Source organism: Notolabrus celidotus, chromosome 3 (genome assembly GCF_009762535.1).
Source record: "Notolabrus celidotus isolate fNotCel1 chromosome 3, fNotCel1.pri, whole genome shotgun sequence".
Lineage (NCBI taxonomy): Eukaryota > Metazoa > Chordata > Actinopteri > Labriformes > Labridae > Notolabrus > Notolabrus celidotus.
In genome coordinates this window covers 17,088,603-17,112,230 of record NC_048274.1, presented here as the reverse complement: position 1 = coordinate 17,112,230, position 23,628 = coordinate 17,088,603, and positions in this window count along the sequence as shown.

The following is a 23,628-nucleotide window of genomic DNA, read 5'->3' as shown; positions in this document are numbered from 1 at the left end:
GCAACTTCAGTAATGTACTGCCATTTTGAAAAATATGCCAGTTTGCTATCAGTGTGACAGTTTTCAGAGATTGATACCACTTTTTGTCTGTTTTGAGAAAAAAAAAAGCTACAGCTAACAACTTATCTAAGTTTAGCAAAGAGTAGATTTGGGGCAATATGAGGAGCCATATGTGTTCAGTCCTGTCAAAAATCAAATACCAGCACCTCTAAATGTCTGTTTTTTGTTGTCTGTTTATGCCTTCATTTTAGAAATGTAACTACAGCTAGCACCTGGTTAGCTCAGCGTAGCAAAAAGGAGGGAATATGACAAGCCTTACTGTGTCTGGTGGTAACAAATATCAAGTAGCTCTTAGATTAACTTTTGTATCTTGTCTGTTAATGTTTTTAGTTTACAAATGAAGCTGCAGCATATGTTTTGGTTAACTTGGCTGAGAAAAAGGGGAGAAAATAGAGGGGGAAAGCCAGACTTTTGTGTCAATTTTGAATTGGACTTCTTTCAAAGCTCACCAACAAAACATCGTACCTGTTTATGATTGTATTTAAACATAAAGCTAAAGCTAGCAGCCCTTATCACAGATAAAAATAAGAAATCTAACCTTACCTTGTTTGCTTGTAGCAAATTGCACCGGCACCTCTTTAGGTCACTATATATATATATATATATATATATATATATATATATATATATATTTTTTTTTTGTCAAAACACAAAGTTTGGAACTTAATTTGACTTTTTTTGTTGTTTGCACTTTAATTAGGCCGGGTCCCCATTTCTATTATTTTTGTGAATATCAGCTGATGGTTTTGGCTCACTGACTGTACAGATAAGTGGCATAAATCCTCACATTTTAGCATTCTTAAGCCTTTAAAAGCTAAAACAGGATTGTGCTTGTGATGTGTTATGTAGCCATGTACTTACTGTTGAAAAAGAAAATGATATCATTGCATGGATATTCCTGATTTTGAGCCATATTCCAGCTGAATATGCACTTCAACTAAAGCTTTTTGTTAAATTTAACTTTGTTCTGAAGCGCTGGACACTTAGCCAGTAATGGCAGCACACTTCCCTCACGTGACTGACCCTTGCATACCGTTTGCAGCCTGTTTCCCATGTGTCTTTGTCTCTGTGTGTCTCTGGGCCCTGGCTGAGCCCCTCTGGTTGTTTATTGTGTCCCAAGGCTGAACATATGGCCCACAAGCCCCTGAAAAAAGTACAGCAAATCCCTCTCTCCTCATGTCTCCCTCTCTCTTTTTTATTCCTATCCCCATCATAATGTGACCTTAATAATCTGACCCCGAGTGACTGCAAGAGAGAAGAAAGATATTCCCTTCTCTGCGCTGACTGTTCACTGAGCTGAGCCGACAGAATATGTCCTTAAACTACTGAACAAAGGCTGCTGAAGGAAAAATTCTTGAAGAGAGTGAAGGAAAAAAGTGTTTGTTCCAACAAAGAGAAGTCTGAGATGAAATCTGCCGTTAGTTCTTTACTTGTCTTGCTTTTGTACTTGTTTGTGCATGTGAACCAGTGTGTTTGTTGAAGATGTTCCCATGCCAGATTTTCCCTCCTGATACCAATTCTGATACACAGACATGTTTCTATTACTGAGTAGCCTATTTCTTATCAATAACACATATATTTTATATATATCAAATGTAAACATATTAGCTTTACTCTTTGTCTGACCTGTATGATTGTATTTTTGATTTATTTTCTTTTTTCTCCACTGTACTTATCTGGTCTGGCTGAGCATGATGAAGAACTTAGCTGTAATACAAACAGACTAATGTAAGGTTAGCATAGCTCATGGGGCAACCCTGCATCAATGGTGGACCAGAGACACACTGAACTCTGACATGAAACTGTTTAATTTTTAAGATTATTTAAATGATCTCAGTCTTGATTCTTAAAAACAAAATGCAGGCTTAAAATACATGACAGTAAATCAATGATGCTAATGTATCCTTCTCTCACAGCACTGTTGCTGCTTGATAGCCGTTAATTTACTCTAAATCCTCTCCTCTTAGGAGTCAAAACAGATGCTCGTGGTAGATATATTATTGCTGAGTAGGCCAGGTTATTGAAAAAAGAAATGAGTTCGGTTTGACATATCAAATGGATTATTTTATTGCATCAGTGCGCTGAATTGCATACTTGCTGATTCCTAAAATTACATTTTAGGCTTTGTCAGAGGCTTTTCTGACACTGGCATGGGAACAACTGAAATGGGTGATGTGCTGCTTCATGGGATATACAGTGATGTCACTGAAATGAACAAATTGTGTGAAGCATGGCACATAAACATGTCTGTGTCACCACTGCTGAAATGAACAGTGAACATGGACGCATTTCCATGTCCTGACAAGCACGTATTGTCTTTGGCCCCTCGACACGTCACCTCTGTGGATGATTTGCGGTGGCATTTAACTCTGCATACGAGCAGCCTGTATGATTCAATCAGGTGACTCAGTTCAGGTGCTTTCCAGCACAGGCCTGAATGAGAGTTGAGCAGTGCAATCAAAGCTATTCATGTGCAAATCATTGGATCGTTTTGTTTGCCTTTTCTTCACAGGTTGTCCACCTTGTTATTTGATTGCTGGTGAAATGGCAAGTAGGAGAGGGGGGTGGTGGGTAGCTGAATTTGCTGGAAGCGATATGAGCAGCTTAATTGAAGCTGTCAGCAGGTCAGTGTAAGAGAGCCATAGCAACCAGGTCATTAGGTAGTTAGAGATCCAGAGCACCATCATAGGCTTAATGGGCAGAGCAGCTTTGAAAAGAAAATTTTAAATATGCTCTGTAATTTGCAAAGTGCTACATTCATCCCTCTGGGGAATACAATTGTGAGGTTGGATTGAATTGAAATCCCAACTTTAACTCACATTGTAACGTCAACTTGTGCTAGCACACAAGATTAGATCACATGTTGCATTATTATTAAATGTTGCACGCTGCATGGTTCATACATTTCTAAGCCTGGAAGAAGCATGTAACATTTAAAAAAATGATTTTATATTACCTATTTTTCATACTTTATATTAAATATCTTAAAGCATCTAAAGTTACAGCTTGTATGATCATTCTTAAATCAAAGGGTGGAAAACTGGAAATGACAGCGTGTCCCTTGAATGCTCCGAGCTACAGCTGCGACTGGCAAGCATAGGTTACTCAGTCTCTGTCTCGCTTACTGGCACTCACACACATACACACATACGAGCGTGCGCACACACACGCATCCACACTGAGGAGCCATTGATGGTAAATTCCCCTGTGGAAGTGTGGGTGTAGGTGAGTGAGAGGATGTGTGTGTGTGAGTGTGTATATGTGCCTACAGTGTGGGTTGAGCTGGTCGGTGGAGCTTACGTCACTGTGGTCAGCTGTGGCTCTCTCGCTTTGCTGCCGTTGCTTAAATTCTCCCCTCGGCTGGCCTGAAAAGCCCAAATGAGATTAGCAAACAAGTATGAGCAATCATGAGCTAAAAATGAAGCTCAGAGAGGTCTGGGAAAGTAGGAAAGTCATGGAATTATTTGACACCGTGTGACATTTTTGATTTGCATATAAGACTTGCAAATATGTGTTTGGGATTCCTTGTGGAATATTAGTCCGACAACATGACAGAGATCATTCTGGGTGTATATATGTCTGGCCAAACGCATAAATCCTGATCAAACTCCAGACTACCAAGCATGCATTAGTTTTCCCAGACATCCAGGCTATAAATCAGAGCCCTTGGAGTGCAGTGATGGAGTGGTGAAAGAAGGCAGTGATGTAGGTCTGAAAATATTATTTGATGCAAATGCTGTGTTATGTAAGACTTAGTCTTCAATTTAATCTATTTTTGATCAAACTGTGGGTTTTTTTCCCATCCACATAAGGGGAAGGAGAAAGAGTATTCTCATAAATCCTATCTAAGACAACCTCGTGTGGAGATTTATCTGCAGACTCGCGCAGTCTGGCATGTATATTTTAGCCTTGTTTCTGCATCAAAGCTGATGCCAGGCGGGCATGTCAATTTTGCTCTAAAAAGGAAAGTCCCCTGACATGTCTGCAATTTCATATTGCAACATATGTTCTCGTCTACTGTGTCAGTTCTGGAGAACGAGTTGGCACAAGAAGTGTCCCCTCTGTGTTTGATCTGCATTCAATATCCACCATAGATAGGAGCCTTATTTATTCAGACTGATATTTTATTCAGTGTTTCAGCACCCTCTGAGGCCTTTCCAAATTACAACACTTAACATAAAAACAAATTTTAGCATCAAAGATTTTTATAAGCTTTATCTGCAAGCAATGCCTTGATGCAAGTCCATACTGCTCAATTTGCTTACTAGTTAGGTTATTTTAAAACAACTTTGTTTGATTGTGTCTACGCCTGTTTTTACAAATAAACTATTGTAAAAATTCAAAAAGGATACCAGATCTTACTCTCTAGGGCTCAAATGAATGTGATGACTACTGTTTTTACTGTCATTCCTCACAACTATTTAAACATTACAGTAGCAAAAATTTTAATTTATTAACTTTTCTTTTCACCTTATCATTAAATATCGTCCCAGGTTCCCACATAGCTTCTTAACTCAGTTGATAAGCACTTCCTGCTCACTAATTTCACATTTATATCTCATTCTGCACATTTACTACTCAAGGTCTCTGACAAGTGAAATGGTGTAAAAAGATTAATATTTCAGGGTGGATAACAACCATTTGAAGTAAATGTTATTATATTTCTTCCCACAACCCAGTTTACATACCCCGGAGAGCTCCTAAACTCTCTTTCCTGTCCATTAATTTTAGCATCCCTCATTAATTTGCTCTCTTGGTGAAATCTGCAGCACAGCTGAAATGTCTGTTAAGAGGTAGAGGGAAATCAAGGAGCTCACAGTGCTTCTTTATTACTGATATACCTGGGCATGATCAAATCTGATCCAAGCAGTCTTTCTGGTGGCTTACTGGATTTGCTAAATTGGCAGAATAGAGCTGGGATAAAGTGCAACAAACAAACAAACAACAAACAAACAAAAGTGCTTTGATAACATGAAGTCTTCAGCCCAACTTGTCCCTCGTCTTTGTTTGCATTTAATTACAGCTCCTGTCCCATCTCATCAATGAATCAATCACACTGTACAGTACTTTATGGAACCTCTCAAACAAATCAATGCAATTCAAAGTGCTTTACAAGTATTGGCAAAAACAAGAGTAATGCATTCTGATAAGCATTTAAAAAAAAGAGAGAAAATCTGATTAGTATGTAATATATAGTCATTATGATCAGTAGAGTATAGTCACATGTTAAAAATAATAGAGCAAAATACTGCAATAATGATCAAGATAATGCCAATTAAAGAAAAATCAAACAATGATGATCTTGAACAAGTAAATGATAAAATAACACATTTTTAAACAGTAATAATAAAAGCTGGAATAAATAAATATGTTTATAATAAGCAAAATTTGTTAAAATTCCTTTGCATATGAGACTTGATCATCTTTAGTCGGTACAGATAACCAATATTGACCTCAGTCATAAAATGACATATTTGCCCGGTTTGCTACGCTCTAGGATGAGGGATATCTGTGCAGAGAAGTCATTGTAAACAAAGGCGAAGTCAGATTATCAGACAGTAAACAAACAAGCAGGTACAGTAAACCAGGAAGTCACTTTCTAAGACTTTTAGAATTCACCTCCAGCTCACCTTCAGCTGTCAACGATCAGGCTAACCAGGGAATTTGTTTGTCTAATTTATTTAGCATCTTTTATTTATTTCACCTTTTTTAAAATGATGTCATGGCCCTAGATGTCACAATTTAACTGGACAACCACAAAATTTCCCTTTGTTGTCAGGACATGCTCGCTGTCATAGTAAATAAACTGGTGCTAGATGGTAAGAAGAAACTTGTTCAATTTCTAAGTAATACATTTTATACACTCTAGACAAATAGAGAGCTTTACAACTTTCCTTTAGTTCATGAACAGAGAGTGGGCGTTATTCATATTTGAACTCATATGGGAATTCCAAGTAAAAATGTATTATCCTTGTTTCAGTGAAGTACTCTAGTCTGCAGGACTTCACGTGGACTTGAGCACTGACGACACAGACTTGCTCTCAGACTCAATAATTGACTGCAGTAGGAAGTCTGCAGTTGAAAGATGGAGAGGAGGACTTGAACTTATTTACTGATAAAGAATTTCATTGTTTTTGTCAGTTAGTAGAAAAACCTGATAATTCATTCAGTTTCAAGCAAAGGCTGGTACATATGTTAATGCGTTGCATGTTTTTCTAAAGAGGTGCCATGAATCTTACGTTTTATTTCCAAAGATTTTACGGCAAATGCAAACAAGAGCAGCATAAAAAAGATCGGGTAAGGAGAAAACAGGGACAAACTTTAACAAACATCTGTCCAGGATACACAAAGAACAGTCAGTGAGATGCTTAAGTTAGCATACTTGGGCTCTTCATGCTCATTACTGTAAGTAAGCAAAGGGACTCAACAACTGGGTCTAAGATGTTTGGTCATTTGAAATTCTGATTAACTGGATGGGTTGCAGGTATGTCTCAGTTCTTTTAAGCACCTTCAGTGATCTAATTTATCTCCCTACAAAGAGAGCTGCAGCATTTCTTTACACACAACACAAAGCCCTGTAACTTCACTGATCATTATGATCTCCAGGCGTGCCGACAGGATCAATCAGAATCTATGTTAATGAATGAAATGTGTTTTCTACACAACCAAAGGGTCCCACAGACAGTCGAGGTTCTAGGAATGGTATTGCTGAGTAAGTTTTCAAGAGTCGACTAGGACTTAAAAACTGAGGACACAAGACTTGCCTCGGACTCAAGGTTTGTTGACTCGACGACAACACTGTCCTATAGACACAGCAAGCATCCTGCTGCAGAGGATCAGCAATGAACCAAGAGAGCATGCTGTGAGAGTTGGACTGGATTTACTAAAGGTAAAACACTGTGGAACTCTTAAGTTGTCTTATTTAATGATCATATAGCTACTGTCAAATTATCTGGATTTTTTTCCTCACTTGCCCTCAGAAGCAACGTGCCCCATGACACAGAGCTTCAGACGATTTGTGAACATTTTCAGACTCAACCTGCCACTGAAGCAACCCACGGGAGCAAGCTGGTGCCCTTCTACGGTAGGTGCAGATCTGTCACGAGCAAATTTATGCCACTTTAGATAAACCAAAGGCTGCAAATGATGTTAAAGCTCAAGAGGAAAGAGCACATCTGCTGAGCATATGCTGCACTAGTGCTGGGAGGACTGCTGGGCAATGTAGGAAATGGTGCGTATGAAAGAACCTAATAGTACATGTAAGCTTTTATACTGAATGATTTAAAATTTCATTTTGAACAGCCTTATTAGGTTGTGGTGAATAAGGTTCCAGTGTAACCTGCAGATTTTTGACTCAACTGGTGAGTTGGTTTTAGATATGATACTGCTGTTTGGTTAAACCATCACAGTAGCCTCATGTATCTCTAAAGTGGTCTGAGCTGCAGGAGCAACACCAATTTTCTATATCCTCATGTCACCAGAGATTCACTGAGCTGCCTAACTGACAGACTCCACAGTCATAATGAAAGACGCTGGGTTTGCAGTATTTTTTCTTGTTGACATCTACAGTTCTCTATCAGTTGTTTTTATGCTGTCAGTGAGGTAAAAAGAGAACATGTTACATACAAACTTGTACAATCCAGCTAATGCAAGGGTACGATATCAGTCAAATTTGAATCATCAAGCTCTCTTGTCTCACTGTTCTTACTCTTTGTCTGCATTTCAAAATAAAAGATGGCATAAAATCTGTAATATAAGTCACTGGTGTAAAAGATGCAGTCTATTTTTGGAGGTAAGAACATTTAAGCTTCCTGCATAAAGAATCGTGCCAGCCACGCCCACTGCTCAGTTTTTGTCTTGCTCTCCTGTCATCAGGTGAAGAGTCTTTTCAATCAAACTACAATGTTACATTGTTACAATGTCATTTAGCAGACGCTTTTATCCAAAGAGACGTACATACGAGAACAAGACAAACTAGACTCCATAAAGTTAATTGACTTATTAGAATACCACTGCTTCCTTTGAATCCATGATTATGACCTAATGAGGGTAAACATTGTTGAAAAGACAGCAAAGTGGATGGCTGGATTGGTCTGCTTCCCTATGTATCCACCATACTTAGCATGAAAGCTGTAGAGAGACAGGCAATGTGGGGAGTAGAGTGGGAGGAAGACATGCAGCAAATGTTTGCGGCCAGGAATCAAGCCGGTGACCTCTGCGACGAGGACTGTCCTCTGTATGTGAGGTGCTTAGACCATTAGGCCACCAGCGCCCCAGAATACCTTTCTCTTAAACTGCTATTTGTATTGGTCACACTAGCGTCAATGACACAGCTTGCTTTTAAATTACGAAAGTGGTCAAAACAATCCCTCATATTTAGAACTCTACAGTAAGTGACATCAAATCTAGCCATTCCTAGTTTCAAGAGTGATCCCTGTTTCCAAATTTTAACTTTAAAAATATTTCAGAGCCTGACTAAATCTTAAATCACACAACAATGAAAAAACGTTTTAATAGATCAACATTTATTTTCTTACATATTAAATGTGAAAAAGGGCTTATGCGTGCTGTAAAAATGAAAAAACATCCTCATACTCGCAACATTTTAAAATAAATAAGAGTATTTACGACATTGAAAAATACAAACATTTTATTTGTTTGTGTTAAATTACTGCGTCAGGCATCAAGTTTAGAAATGACCTCCAGGAACACTAAATGTCAAGATGTTTCAAGTATTCTGGATTGTCACATTCATACACACTAATGCTCTCAGGGTTGGGGATCCTGATTTTTAATGACCACTTCCTCTCCAGAGGTTTACAGTTTTGTCATCTTAATCAATAATTCACCCGTGTACAGTTTCATATTGTTGTATAGACAATGCTGCATCAAGCTTCCCTTTCAGGAACTGATTCTTTGGCCACTGAAAGTTCAATGCTCATGCCACTCACTGAAATATCATCACTTTAGTAGCTGATGAGCCAAACTATCTAGCAAGCAAACATTGTGCAACATTAGCATTCATTTGGAGCTCTGTTTGCATTTGCCTGACAAATTCTACTTCATTATTCTCTTTCCTATTAGATCTGCTTCTTCCCTGATGTCTGAGGGAAATATCGGTCTCACCTTATATTAGTTATTTCCCCAGGTTCACTGGCTTGTCACACACATTTGCTAACTGCTTCTTTGGATAATGCAAATGATGGTTGTGAGACCGTTAGATGGAAGGATGGAACAAAAAACACTGTGGAACTGAGAGGACCTGCAGGGTTGGATAATATTTTGTGGGTTCATCACCATGAGTGACACCTTCATGCACTGGGATTAATTTTTAATATAAAATATTATGACAGCAGCTACCACAATAAAATAGTCCTAAAGTGAAACAATAAATATGACCCTGTTGTATTTGTCTGACATTCCTTTGCATATGCTTTCACATTTCTTCGACCCCTGTCAATCACAATAGGGGTCCTGGTCTGTGAGACAAACAAAAGCTATATTTTTTTCTTCCCTTTTTAAATTATTTAGTACCCAGAATACACCTCTCCTTCCTCCCCCTGCCCTGGATTTCTTGTTAGAGTCAAAGTGTGACTCAACCCTGTCTGCGTAACAAACCAGAGTTGTCGAGTCCTTGAAATGCAATGATTGTGTATGCCCGCTGGCAATGTGCACAGCTGTACTCACAAACGTAGCACAGTATAGTAACACTATATACACATCTGCCATAGTTTCACATGCACCTGGGTTCACGCAGGTTCATCCTCACACCTTACACATGCACGCACATACACACAGGGCTTGAGGCGGTCTGTTTGAGATTCACTTTTTGAGTGAAACCTTGATTGCCTCATTCAGAGGGAATTTCAGCACCAGTGGATGATTTCTTATGAAAAATGTGCAGGGTATGTGTGATGGATTTGGTACATCTCTGCCTAAAAAAAATATTGAAAATGTGCCAAACATGAAAATATATATGTATCATTATAATTAAATATCGAAACAAAAGACAAATGTGTCTCTTTCTATAATAAATGCATCATGTTCCCCAGAGGAAGTCACAGAGACATGATGTCTTTTCCATTTAAAAAGGTTTTAAAAGGATTATTTTTGAAAGATCCAGGGCCCAATCTTTCTGATGACTCCCCCCCAAAAATGGTAAGACAAAATCTTCTCTGTAATTACTGTTCTTATTCTCAAATGTCACAGGGCATTGTGGATGAATAAAGGCTGAATTTCAGTGATATTCTGCTCTAATGCCCCAGCCACAGATGCTGCCCTTCTGACTTTCTCATTCCCAGATCAATTTGTTGTGGCTGCTTTATTGGCAAACACAGAGACAGATTCGGCAGGGAAAGCCTGTTACATATACACCACGTGTCAAACCTCCCTTTTTGGCTGTTTTCAGGTCATTCCTGACAGCAACAGCTGTAGAGAGAGGGATATATTTAGAAACTTCAGAGAAGAGGAGAGGAAGCTCCTCTGCTGATGATGGGTGCACTGAATGGTGCAACCAGAAAAGAGGGAGAAATGAAATGCGCACGCAAGGCAGATGTTGAGAGAAAGAAAACATCAAGGCTCAGCCATGTGTTTTTTGAGTCTGTGGGTTTTAAATGTTATTCAGATCACTATTTAATGCTGAATAATATCCAGATTTTAGGGCCTGTGTCCATCAACGCCATTATTTGCACTAGCAGCAGCTATTTTCTTAAAAAAAACAGTGGAATTCATAGCTTCAGTGCTTAGCGACAAAATGCCCTCAAGGTCAGCTGTTTATTGTCATTAGGCTCACAGCACTCTTAGATAGAATAGCTCAGCTTTTAAAACCCTGCTGTGCCCGTCAGTGTCACTACAATCAAAATCAAGAAGGGGCGTGACTTCTGATTTCAAATTTGTCAGCAAAGATGGTGGAGGTCCATACAGACGAGTCAATAACCACACCCTTTTTTTCAAAGTAACAATTTCTAGGTCTAGAGTGGCTGCAAATGCTACGTCACAATTTATATAGACTGCTTTCACTTGCGCTTTATAAAATGCTACTGAATGAAAGCAAAAATGTAACTATTTAGAAGCAATTTAAAACACATTTCAGTATCTACTTCAGGAACTGGTAGCACCATTGCAACAACTTTCGTAAACTAGTAACAGTAAACACCAGTGAGAAGCACTCGAAATTGAGCTTGTAGGGGCCAGAGCAAAAATGACGATAAAAGGCTTTTCAACACTGTTTACAAAAGTTGAAGTCCAGAAGTCACAAGTCCTGCTCATTCTTGATTCTGATTGGTCACTGAATTTAGTCTGAAAAGAAAATAGACACTGCCACCCTGAAATGATGGTGTAACTGAACACAGCCCACAAAGGACATACAGTATGCTCTTAAACTGTAGATGCATTACTTCTATTCAAAGAGCGGAAATCTTGAAATGTATAGTCACTCATACTGATTTAAAATATATTTTTTGTTTGTTTTTTACTCTAAATACTTCTTTTATCATCACTTCTTCAATAATCTGATTTACTCCCCTCTTTTTCTATATAAAAACTTAGCACACATGGTTATATTTGCAGCTCATGTTTCGTATAAATGGGTCATGATAATACTGACATCATTCTTCAGTAACAAAAAAATTGCATCGTAATTAACAGACAAATTAATATCTACGTATTACTTGTAAACATATTAAGCCTCCAGAAATGGGTCAGGGTATTTCAGGTAGAATCTTTTTCTATATTTTTAAACTACTGTGCAAAGCCAAAAAAAACAAAACCCTGTCAAAGATGTAAGATGTGTCCGTAACCTGAGGCTGAGTCATTCTTTAACTCTAACTGTGGTGCAGATAAGAGAGCTGTATGGATATTCTGAGGGGATCAGGATAATGGATGAGGGATTTCATAGATATTAAAGGAGTGAGACTAGATATGTATACAAACAGTAAGAATTTGTCACTTCTGTAACTGTCACAGTCGGTGCCAGTTCTGACTGTGTAATACGACCCATTTATTGGATCCAGATGAATTGCTTGCTGCAGTATTCTGGACAACCTCGACTGGAGCAGAAAAGCATGACTAATACGGTGATACAGTGAGATGCAGTAATCTAGAAATGCTTTGGTAAATGCTTGGACGACTCTCATAAGATGTAAGAACGGAAGAAAGGTATCTGATCCTTGGTGCAGCTGTTGGGCTTCTTTTTCTGTTTACTACAAGACAAAAGACACGTATCAAACAGCCCCGGTCAGATGCATCAGGAGGAGCAGGGAGCAGTACCTGAGCAAACTGTTGTTCAGGTTTTGGCCAAAGTACAAATAAAGACAGATGGACAATATCCCTTAGTGACCATTCCTTTCACAGCTGCTTTCCTTTATAGCCTCTGTTTCCCTTCTCTCTCCCTATTTCCCGTCTTGTAGGGAACAAGGATTCAAATGGCGGAATAATCAGCAGAGGAAAGTACTTTCCTGGGAGGAAATGTTATTAATCCAGTGGTTAACAACCAAAGAGGCATTACTGTCTCTGGATGAAGCTGTGGAGCACTGGGCCTCCGGCTGTGCACAGTTGAACAGAAAATCTTCAGATAAGCCTTTTTGCAGTACAATAATTGAAAATCCATATCTATAATTACAAAGGACATTGTACAGTTTACAGCAGAAGCAGCACAGTACTGAGATGTTTGTGTACATTCATATCAGAGGAGTGCCCAGATACGTCAATTTGGAAAGCAGTGAAAATCAGATTTCAAACAATAAAAAGGTATTTTATTTTGAAATGATCCTTTTTTCTCAGAAAGACAGACAGGGACCATATTTGGATGAGATAACGTCTTAACATCTCTATCCTACTTGACAGGCTGCCATTGTAGCACTCAACACAAAAGTAACCATGTCTGAAAACACCTGCTACATTTCAAATTAATTTAAATGTGCCTGTAATTTATAAAAGGTAAATCATGCTGTACAGGAGAGGACCACAAAATGAAAATTAAGGCCATTAATTAATTAAGACAATATGGAATCTGGGGCAATTAATCATGGGATGTAAAGTTATGGCTACCTGCCAGACCAAAAAAAATGCAGCTGTAGGGCAACTCAACCACTCAAAAGCAGGGCCCAAAAGTCCAATTCATACAGTTTGGGTTTTGGAAGATTTTTTTGTGCTGCTACAACACATGTTCACAACTTTGTGGTCACAATCATTCCCTCTTCATCTTCCCTTTGCAATTTCATTCTAAGGAACAAGACCCCCCTGAGACTGTATGTGTCAGCTTGTAAATGTGAAGTATGATGGATCATGTTTCATGTCTTTGGCAGCCTTACTCCTTTAATTGAACCTACTTCATTTACTTTGGCTGTTCTTATGCAACAGTAATGTCCACAGCACACAGCTCAGAACTGTCATGGCTTTCACACTCCTCTGCTCGCAATGTTATATTTTCCCCCTGCCAGAACTCAGTGTGGTACTTCTTACCACATGTCAACATAGGAGAGGTTTTACCTGCTTAAATTTAGATCAATACAGCCATCTACACTGGTGTCAGCACTGCTACTACGGTTAACTGCTAAGGTTATTATGTTTGAGGTTTTAGATGCTGCCAAAATGCAGGTGACCTATACACATTTATGCGCCTGAATACATCATGTACCAAAACAGATGGAGCACCAAAGCTGCTGCTCTGCTTATGTGCTGCTTGTGTTACCAGCTGAGATATTTTGTGACAGAACAAAACCGAAGGAAGCCAATGTTCTAACTATTTGTGTGTGTGTGTGTGTGTGTGTGTGTGTGTGTGTGTGTGTGTGTGTGTGTGTGTGTGTGTGTGTGTGTGTGTTATGGTTTACCAGACATTTTTTCATCAATGTTTGTTATTCTGATGAGTTCACTTGAGACACAGTTTACACCAGAATGTTTCTGTGGATGCTGGAATTAGTGATATCATGAGTCATCTATTGTTGTGGTACATTCAAAGAGCTGCATTTTTTATTTTCTAATAAAACATTATGCAGTCAAAATATTGAGTCTGGTTTATGTCCAGTAATCCACATCCTTGAAGCTCACTTCATGATTAACTCCTGTGAAAACCACGATACTCTGTCGGTTACACCTGACTGCTTCTAACTAACCACTTATAATGTATGATGCTGCTGGACAGAAGGTCAACCCAGTGTGTTATGAGGTAGCTCATGCCCATAAGAGCCGGGTTCCAATCACATGCAGAGGTGTAACATAGCCACACTAATGAATCATGAAATCAGGCCCTGTGGAGAAATCTGTGTAATGTAAGCTCAGCATTGATTTAATTTGTCATGTTAAAGCTCCCATATTATGAGAAACACATTTTTCCTTGCCAATATTTATACACACATTATCCTCCAGCCTATCAGCTATGTGGAAGTGGAAAAGTATCAACACTGATTGTGTAGCCCACCTACTGGGGAAAAAAATAGCTTTTACAAGGAAATTTGAATTTGTCCCTGTGGTGTCATAACCAACAGTGTGATTTGCATAGGCATGCATGCAAAACCAGTCCACAATTGGGGTTCTGCTTGAGCATTGCAGAACTAAAATGTCAAAAGTCAGAGCCAGACACGTCAACTGCTCTGTTGTTGGTTTCAAAACGGCACAAATGACTATATTCTGTCCAAATACTGGCAGACCCATAAAAAACAGTGGTTGGATTTTCCTGTAAGCAACAACATGCCAGCTACAGCTGATGCTTTGTTTATTTGTGCCTTCACCTCAAACTGCTCTGACAATGAGGGCTGACCACATAGAGTTGCACACAAAAGGTAAGAAAGTAAGAGTAACACTATAATGTAAACCTTTCACTAAGAGAAATTCTGCTCTAAACATGGCTGCAACACTCAAGCAGTCGGCCTCTCCTCTTTGGGGTCAGATTCTTGATCATGTGTGTAGTATACAGGCTGAAGTTCTTCTGGAGCGCTCGCCATATTTATTTTGGTGTTTTTCCACCTCTGCATCTGTCTGCACCAGTCTGCACCCTCCCATCTCAGACAACATTCAAGCAACCAGGCTGCAGATCCTCCTCTGAGGCAGAATGTATGATGTTTTTGCAACTCAATTCAAAACATCTTAAAAGACAACAAGGACATGTTGTAAGCAGATAAAAAGAGCATTATGAGGGACCTTTGAGTGTGAGACAACGCACAGTGAAAGAAAGAGGGTTCCAAAGACAAGAGATCACATAAAAACTACTTTCATTAGAAACAGGAGAATGAGGCCAAAGATTCAGAGATTCTATCTCTTGAATGAAGTGCAAGGCCTCAATAGCTTGTGTCAAAGCATAAACGCCACATGACTGGTGAGGTATGAAGCTTTGAATGTCATATGTGCTTCAAATAACGGTTCATTAATTCATTCGACAGTTAAGACAATTTCACACAAATCGGTATTTGTGAGATAAGAAGAGAGGAGACTAAAAAAATGGAATAAACATTAATAAAAAAACTATTATTGTATGAAATTGTTCTTACAGTACCAGCTTATATAATTAAATCTAGGTCTTCAACATAAACGTTACTGCACATCATACGACACTCCACATTGTAACTATCAACTTCCATTGAAATATCAATCCTGAAGCTAAAAGACAAAATTCTTCATATAACTACCAAGCAGGTTTTTCAGTGTTTTACATATATGAAGCAAGATTATTTATTTTTGCAACAAACTTGCACTCAAGTATAAATATTTAATGCAGTAGGCTACATCTGAGCAAAGCAGGCATTGATTCTGTAATGTTTGACTTAAGCTGTGAACATCAATGTGGTGAGTTGATGCGTGTGTCCATAATTAAGAGGGTTGCCATAAGTTGTACAAGCCACCAGATGTCAATGTGTATGCTGATTTAAAAGCTTCAAAACTTTTTCGGACCAATGTGTAAGTAAAGTTAAAATGTTCAGTGAGGCTTTATTCATCAAAGAACAAATGTTTGTTACATGTTTTCCCTCTGCCATGCTTGAATTCCACTGTTGCAACCAGGAACTGCCAAACTGCGCTGCAGCATGCCATTGGCTAATAAGGAGGAGTGCCCAGTGGAAGGTTCCAAGTATGGCCAAAATGGAGAGGTGTCTAAATTGAAATTGGCTAGATAAGTCCTCTTGTGCAATAGTAAAATGTTATTTTTAGTTAATTTGTGATGGGTACTTTGAGGTTATTAATTTAAAATAATGAAAAACGTCATTTGGTAGGACCCAGCTTTTTGAAAAGAGGAGGCTCTGATGATAATAATTATTGTCAGCGTTGAGTACCCAAAGCTGCAAGGGTCTAAAGTAGTATTGTTTCTTAAGTTTGGTTTGGCTTTTTGGATTTAAAAAAGCCAGGCTTTTTGGCCTCAAAAGAGGCCATAGAGCTCTTGGGAATCTTAGATTTTGGTGAAATGATCTGTTTATTTCACAGTTAGCAGCTGCTTTTGAAAAACAAGACGTCATGTGATTTATTTCAACCATTGGGTATTGATGGTGGAGCTGTATCCTATTTTTTTTTTTCATTACTAGAAGGCAGAAACTAAACCTAAAGTTTATGCTGCACAGATTCAGAGCCAGCACTTCTATTATCTCAACCAAATGCAGCATTTACTCCAAGATAATTCAGTCAATACCACAAGTATCTCGGTACCTGTGCAAGCTGCAATCATTGTGATTAAAATTAAAGCTGAGGCTTCCAGATACACTTGTACAATCAATAAACAAAGAGCATTGATTGTACTATGATCATTGTAATTATTTCATCTCCTGAGCAGATACATTTAGACAGGCAGGCAGTCGTAATTCCAGTTAATTTGTTTTTGCTCTTTCTAAAAAAAGACAAAATCATTATGCATCAAGTGGCACAATTGAATGAATCTTCCAGAGGCACTTATTCAGACCAAAACTCAGTCTGAATAACACAATGCATCCCTCAAGTGACTTTGAGTACCAAGAAAAGCGCTATACAAAACATATCAATTATTATTATTATTATCATTATTATTATTATTTCAGACTCTGATTGCACATGGTTAGAACATAATGAAATGTAGTATAAGCAATAAAAAGCATCACTTTGTGAGAATAGAATGTCTTCAATGTTATTCTGCACAATACAATGAAATGAAAAGGGGATGCATTTCTATTATTTATTGTAAATTTTGCAGCCCATAGAAGTGAAAGAGGGTTGTTTGAGACTTTTTGAAAAAGACTGTCAGTGTGATTCCTCAGCCTGACCGCAGCATATATTGCTTGTTCTTGAGATTTCTGGAGGGTTGACTGTTTCAGGCGGGGTCACTATAACTGTAGGGAAATGAATGAGGCATCACATGACCTTCATGAAACACTGAGCCCAGCAGCATTTAGTTCATAGCACTTCAGCAATCACCAGGGCACAGGAGTCATTGTTGGTTTTCGTCATATCTGGGGCACTAAAAGGAACATATTCTGCAGTATCTGTGTGTGGTTGGGCACGTGTGTGTGTGTGTGTGTGTGTGCGTGTGTGTGTGTGTGTGTGTGTGTGTGTGTGTGTGTGTGTGTGTGTCTGTGTTTGTGTGTGTGTGTGTGTGTGTCTGGGAGGGGGGGAGGCGAAGAGCTTCTAGGGGCATTGCCAATACTCTGCATGCATCCTTTCCCCCTCCAGCCACCTTCTGCTCTCTAATTGCAGCATGTCGACAATCTAAGCACATTCATGGTTGGATAAATGTGTGCTTGTTTCACATGTTCTGACTAAACATCATAATCCAATCAGAAACTTTCTCTCAAATGGTCCTTTAACTTTCAGCAGAGAGATGAACGTTGTCTGATTGCCACTTTGGTTGGGGTGTGTTTGCCTCTGGGGAACAGTGTGTATAAGAGTGTGTCTTTTTTTCATTGATCTCCCCAGGCACAACCTGCCAGCTTGACTTAACGGATCAATCCACAGCTCGCAGGTGCACCAGATGGGTATCAACTGGGGTTTGTTTGGACGAGACAAACTAAAAAACAAAGTAAATAATAATAAATGAGTCAACTTTGGCACAGTTTATAGAAAGGTTGACCCAGAAACAGGACAGAAACAATCTATCAAGCTTTATTTATATATGACATTTCATACAAATCAAATGCAACGCAAAGTGCTTTACAGCGATTGAAAAACAAGAAAGAAGCAGAAGTAAAACAATGGCAAGACATATTAAGGGAAAATAATAATAATGATAATAATAAAAATAGTACTAATAAAATAAAAATAGAATAAAATAGAGACCAATGCACACCAACAATAAAATATGTGTTATTAAAATAAGTTAAAACATCAAAATTAATTAAGAATAAAAATAGTTTAAATAGTTTTTAAAAGGGTAAGGATAAGAGTTGAAAATAAAACTAAGGCTAAATATATTAATAAAAACGGAGTAGATAAATAAAATAAATAAATAAATGAATAGATAAATAAAAATAGAATAAGATAACAGTTAAAATTGCTAAAATAATAAAGCAGCATTTAAATCAATATTACAGTAAAAGGTAAGTAATAAAATTGTTAAACCCTACATAAAAGCCAGACTGAATAAATATGTGTTTAGTTTACGTTTAAAAGCCTCAATATTTCTGTCAGCTCCTCTCAGATTCTCTGGCAGGCTGTTTCATAGTTTGGGAGCGTAGTGGCTGAAAGAAACATCTCAAATACGATGGAGATGCACTGCTATTTTCATTATAATGTTGATGCTATTGTTTTTCACACATTTAGAAGTTAAGCTAAATAACTGTTTAAAGGACACACATCCAAAGTGTGTCCATAATGTCATCTGAATGCATCAGACAATAAAAATCCAGTAAAATCCAGAATATAAATTACTCTGGTTTATAAGATATATTATATTTTGTGGGGGTGTTCCCAGAGAGGAAAAGGCTTAAACTGAGTTTTTTGTTTGAAGAATTCCACTGCATTCAGCAATGTGCGTTTTTCATGCAGGTATGTTGCTATTTCTAGCGGCATCTGTTTTCGCCCTCCTGCCAGCTATACTGCACAGTAGTTGAGCTCAGCCTTCCTCCTCTGCTGGTCACTTGTTTTCTACAATTTAGGAGTAATTTCATTCAAGCCAACACCCCACTTAATTTATTCATTACATGGTGTACTACTGTTTCCTCTGAATGCATTATTCAAACCTAATGAAGAAGACAAACTGGTCCACCTTGCCCTGTATCCAGTATGGGGGCACCGTCCAATTTGCGGTAATACAATTCAATACCTTCCTATGCACTGTATACCAGTATATTGGTTGCATCTCACATTTCAGATGACAAAAGGGTATTAAAGGTGTGTCTCATACTCATACAAATATATTTTTTTAAACATTTCAAATGATTAGTAAACCAATGAATGTAATTGGGAGTAGATTCTTAGTAATATTGTGCTCGTTTCCTCTCTACATTCAGAATGTAAACATGAAGTAATCAAAGAGAAAATATTGTACCAATAAAACAATGTCTGTTAGTTTAAATTAAACTTAAAGATCATTATGCCAAAATCAAGCAGAGTTTTTTACTCAGTGATCTTTTCTCCTGAAAATAACCTGCAGCGGAGAGGGTTACGTTCAGCATAAGCTATTCTACGTGATCTACCCCGGTAAGGTGAACCATCTTATTGAACTGCAAACCCTGCTTTATGGGCCAAGGTTATTTTGGACCAGGTCCTAAACATCTCAAGGCATTAAACAAATCGGAAAGCAGTTTTGTTTTCACAACAGTCATTGAAAAGCTCTGACGAAGGATACTTTGTGCTGAAGGGGCTTTACTTTTACTTTTGTATGCAACTCTGCAAGTTTGATAAAAAGCTGGATGGAAAACAATAAACCTACATTTAAGGGCCTACCATTCAAACCCAAGAAATTATCCTTCAAACTCAAAGGAAATTGAACCTCCAGGTGGGGAACATTGGTTGAATTCAATTGTCTCCCAGCAGTACTGAATGATAATGTATTAAAAAAAATTTTTTTAATTATTCCAAGGCTTTATAACTCTAAAAAACATAAAACATGACAACAAAACAGTCAGTTTTTATTATGCAGGAAAAAATCCTTCACTCAGTTTTTTAAATTGAATGTTTTCCTGTGCTGTCCTTGAACCTTTTACCACATTTATAACTGACAAAGAGACATGGGTGGTCTGTTTACTCAGGCAGCAACACGCTTCTTTTTGGACCTCATCGTCCTCCCAGCCTTTAAAGATAGGTTTGGTAACAGCTTGAAGGCAGGAAACTACTGTTTTGCAACTGTTTCAACTGAATTCTTTTGTATACTTGTGATGTTCCTGTGGAGCCTGAGCACAGAGCGAGCGGTGATCTCTTCAGATGATATGCAAGGCACATCTTGCCACTGACACACAGGGAATTGGGTGTCCCAGCAGAGCCAGGGGCTGCCTGTGCTTGACTGCGCCCTTCTGACATCACCCATCACTCTTTTGTAGCTGGAGACCTCCTCTGCCCATCATCCTCTCCCTCTCAACCATGTCTCTGGCAGAGTTTTGAAGGATGAGGTTTACCCCGGGGACAGCTTATCCTGCTGGGCACATGCATCCTTCTCTCAGAGTCACGACTTCTGCCTCAGACGGGTCCAAACATTGTCTCATTTCTCTAGGAGAAGAAAGCTTTATTACAGATTGTCATAAACTTAAGCAGATTAGTTTAGGGAGTAAAAATAAAACTCAGACCATGATGATGAGAGCCTTTTAAAATGGAACTGTCATTTGATTGCTTCTAATTTATTCTTGGTTTCTCATTTCTCACTTGTCATTTTTTCAATTCACACTTATTTCTAATTGACACCCCATCACACGTATTCCATTTTTAATCCGAACTGTCCTCTTCACTCTTGTCTTACTCTTTCAATTTTTGTTGTAATAATTCATTTTTCATGCTTTCCTGACTGCAGATTGTAAAACTCACGCTGTGCTGAACAGCAGTGCAATCGGAGAGGGAAATAAAAATAGCTTGGCATGTCAGCAGGGGTTTGTGATGGCCTCTTTTCCTCAGAGAACTCATATTAAGTCCTACCCACATCTTATACAATAGACTAATGGAGCAAAGCCTGCAAAACTAGTACAAGATGACAACTTGAGTCACACTAAGTAGAGGTTTTCAGTACATATCTTGGAGGGTTCCTTCCTTCCCAGTACAACTTTCTACGAGGATTTCATTCAAAAAAAGCTTCTAACAGAAGAGAGCTTGGTCATTTTTGCAATTTAAATCCAAACCTTTTTATGTGGTGTGTTGAGCTTTGATTTTAATGCTGTGTTTTTTATTGAGAAAAAGGCATTTGCGTGAATTTTTGCAAATTTGAAATGGTGAATTATTTAACATGCTTGTTAAAATGCAAGTTAAATATTTTTTTTGTAAAAGCATCAGAATTTTTAGTAGCGCATATTTTATTATTTTTGCACTGATTATCTCCTCCATAAACAACACAAGATACCAGCTAAAACTGTCCTTAGGAAGCACTGTTACCTGAGCCATTAAATCTTTGAGAAATATGTATTTACCCTGTCTTAAAGATGGTTCAGTGGGTCAGATGCTGCAATCCACTGCAAGTCAAACATTGGTAATTCTGAGTCTGTGTTCCTGACTTCAAAACAAAATCACTGAGCAAAACATTGTTAGTGGGGGGGAGGGCTTCATTTAGGTTTGAAATGGTTACCAAGGAAGCCTAATATTATGGGTTTTAAAGGGTTAAATTGTGCTTCCATATATTCCATGTAGTCTCAAGGCTGATTTATACTTCTTCGTCTCCCCTACGCAGCAGGGGCTGACGCGGACATTAGCACCACATACTTGTATGTCGATGTGTCCGTGTCGCACAGCAACTCTCCGCCGAAATGCTTGAGTGCAGTGTGGTCTCTCTGATAGCCGGTCGCCTCTTCCGGCCCGATCTCTGTTTACTTTTCCACGGCGAGTCAGAGCGTGTTATTTTAATCTACAGCTGAGACACGTTGCTGTTTATCATGTAGACATGATTACATGAAGAATAGAGAGGAGGAGATGAAATACACGGCAGATGTGCGGCCATGTCCGGGATTCCGGAAGTCCTGTAAATGCGGGAAACACAATGCCGCTGAGTGGACCAATCACAGGGCTTGCGGCCCGTGTCGATTCTATGCCTAGTTACATTTTGGAGGAGGTGCACGTCAGCTACGTGCATAGGCCTCTGCGTAGGTACGGGAGCTATGCGGACCCCGGCGTAGGGTACGCCATTGATTCGACGCAGAAGTATAAATCAGCCTTTAAGTGTTGTGTCATTGGACCAAGACTAAATAGATATTCAGTAAAACAAATAACAGACTGTGTTTCCATTGCCCTTTTCTAGACTCCCTACCAGTCAAAGTGCTTCAAGGCAAGTACGCTACATGTACCAATCACCCTTTCACACCCGGATAGCAGAGGCAGCTAAGCATCTAATGCCCATCATTACAAATAACATTCATTCACATTCAGGAGCCAGTTGAACTTTGATAACCCTTTCATTGCTCTGTTTGTTGTTGTTCCCTGCAAGTTCAAGATAGTCGCCCATCTCTTCAATAAACCTAGATAAATGTTCTGTTTCCTATCGGCATATATGTTCATGGCAGCCAGATGAAAGTTGTCTTAGTCATCCCAAGGCGACTTAATGCAGAGTGTAAAGCAAATTCATCTGATTGATAAACACCAAAAAATGAAACTTTGAGTGATGGAACTAGTGATTGAATAAAGTCTAGCACCCTGAGTGGAGGTTTAAAGAACTGCTGTAAAGATTGCCTGTTCCCCATTGGTTCTTTTTCATCACGTTTATGTCAGTAATTGAAACTTCAATTACTAACGGCCTACCACATACTGCGTTTGATTTTAGTATGTAGTATGACTGTTCTGTTCGATCTGATCTGCAGTACGCTGAGCCAGACGTCACTGGATTTCCGGTTTTGGAAAGCGGAAGTAAACAACGGCCCAGCTGATATAGCAAAACTTCTTCTTTAGCATCACTTGTGATTTAAAAAGTTAGGAAGTGGTTTATATGGAATTTAATAATTTTCACAGCACCTAAAAACTGAGTTGTCTGATGCATACTGTGAAATTTTCCTGAATCAGTATGACATCCAGATAGTTTTGGCATATTGCAGATTTTGCTCTTTTTCATATACTACATACTGAGTTTAGGCCAAATCAGTACATACTGCTAGTATAGTAGGCAGTTTCGAAAACAGCCAATGTCACATCTTCATTCAATCCATCTCATCTACCTACACTGAGCCTCAGAGTTGCTGAGTATGTACATTTTTGTAACTTATTTGAAACTTCTAAAGAGTTATTAATTTATATTTGGTTGTTTTATTTTGGACTTTAGGAGATTTGAAGACAAACTGCCAAACTTTATGCTATGTGTAACACTGTTATGGTTTACTAAGTTAGTATTTGTGTATACATGCTCATGTTTGACTTACATGAAGAGCTTTACTGTGTTTATTTTCAGTTCCACAGTGTGTGTCTGACATTATGAAAAAGCTATAATACAAAGACAAACAAGTAAAAACAGCAGGACAGAATGCAATGCCTTGACTTTTTGCAGTTGTAAAGTTATGTATTTTG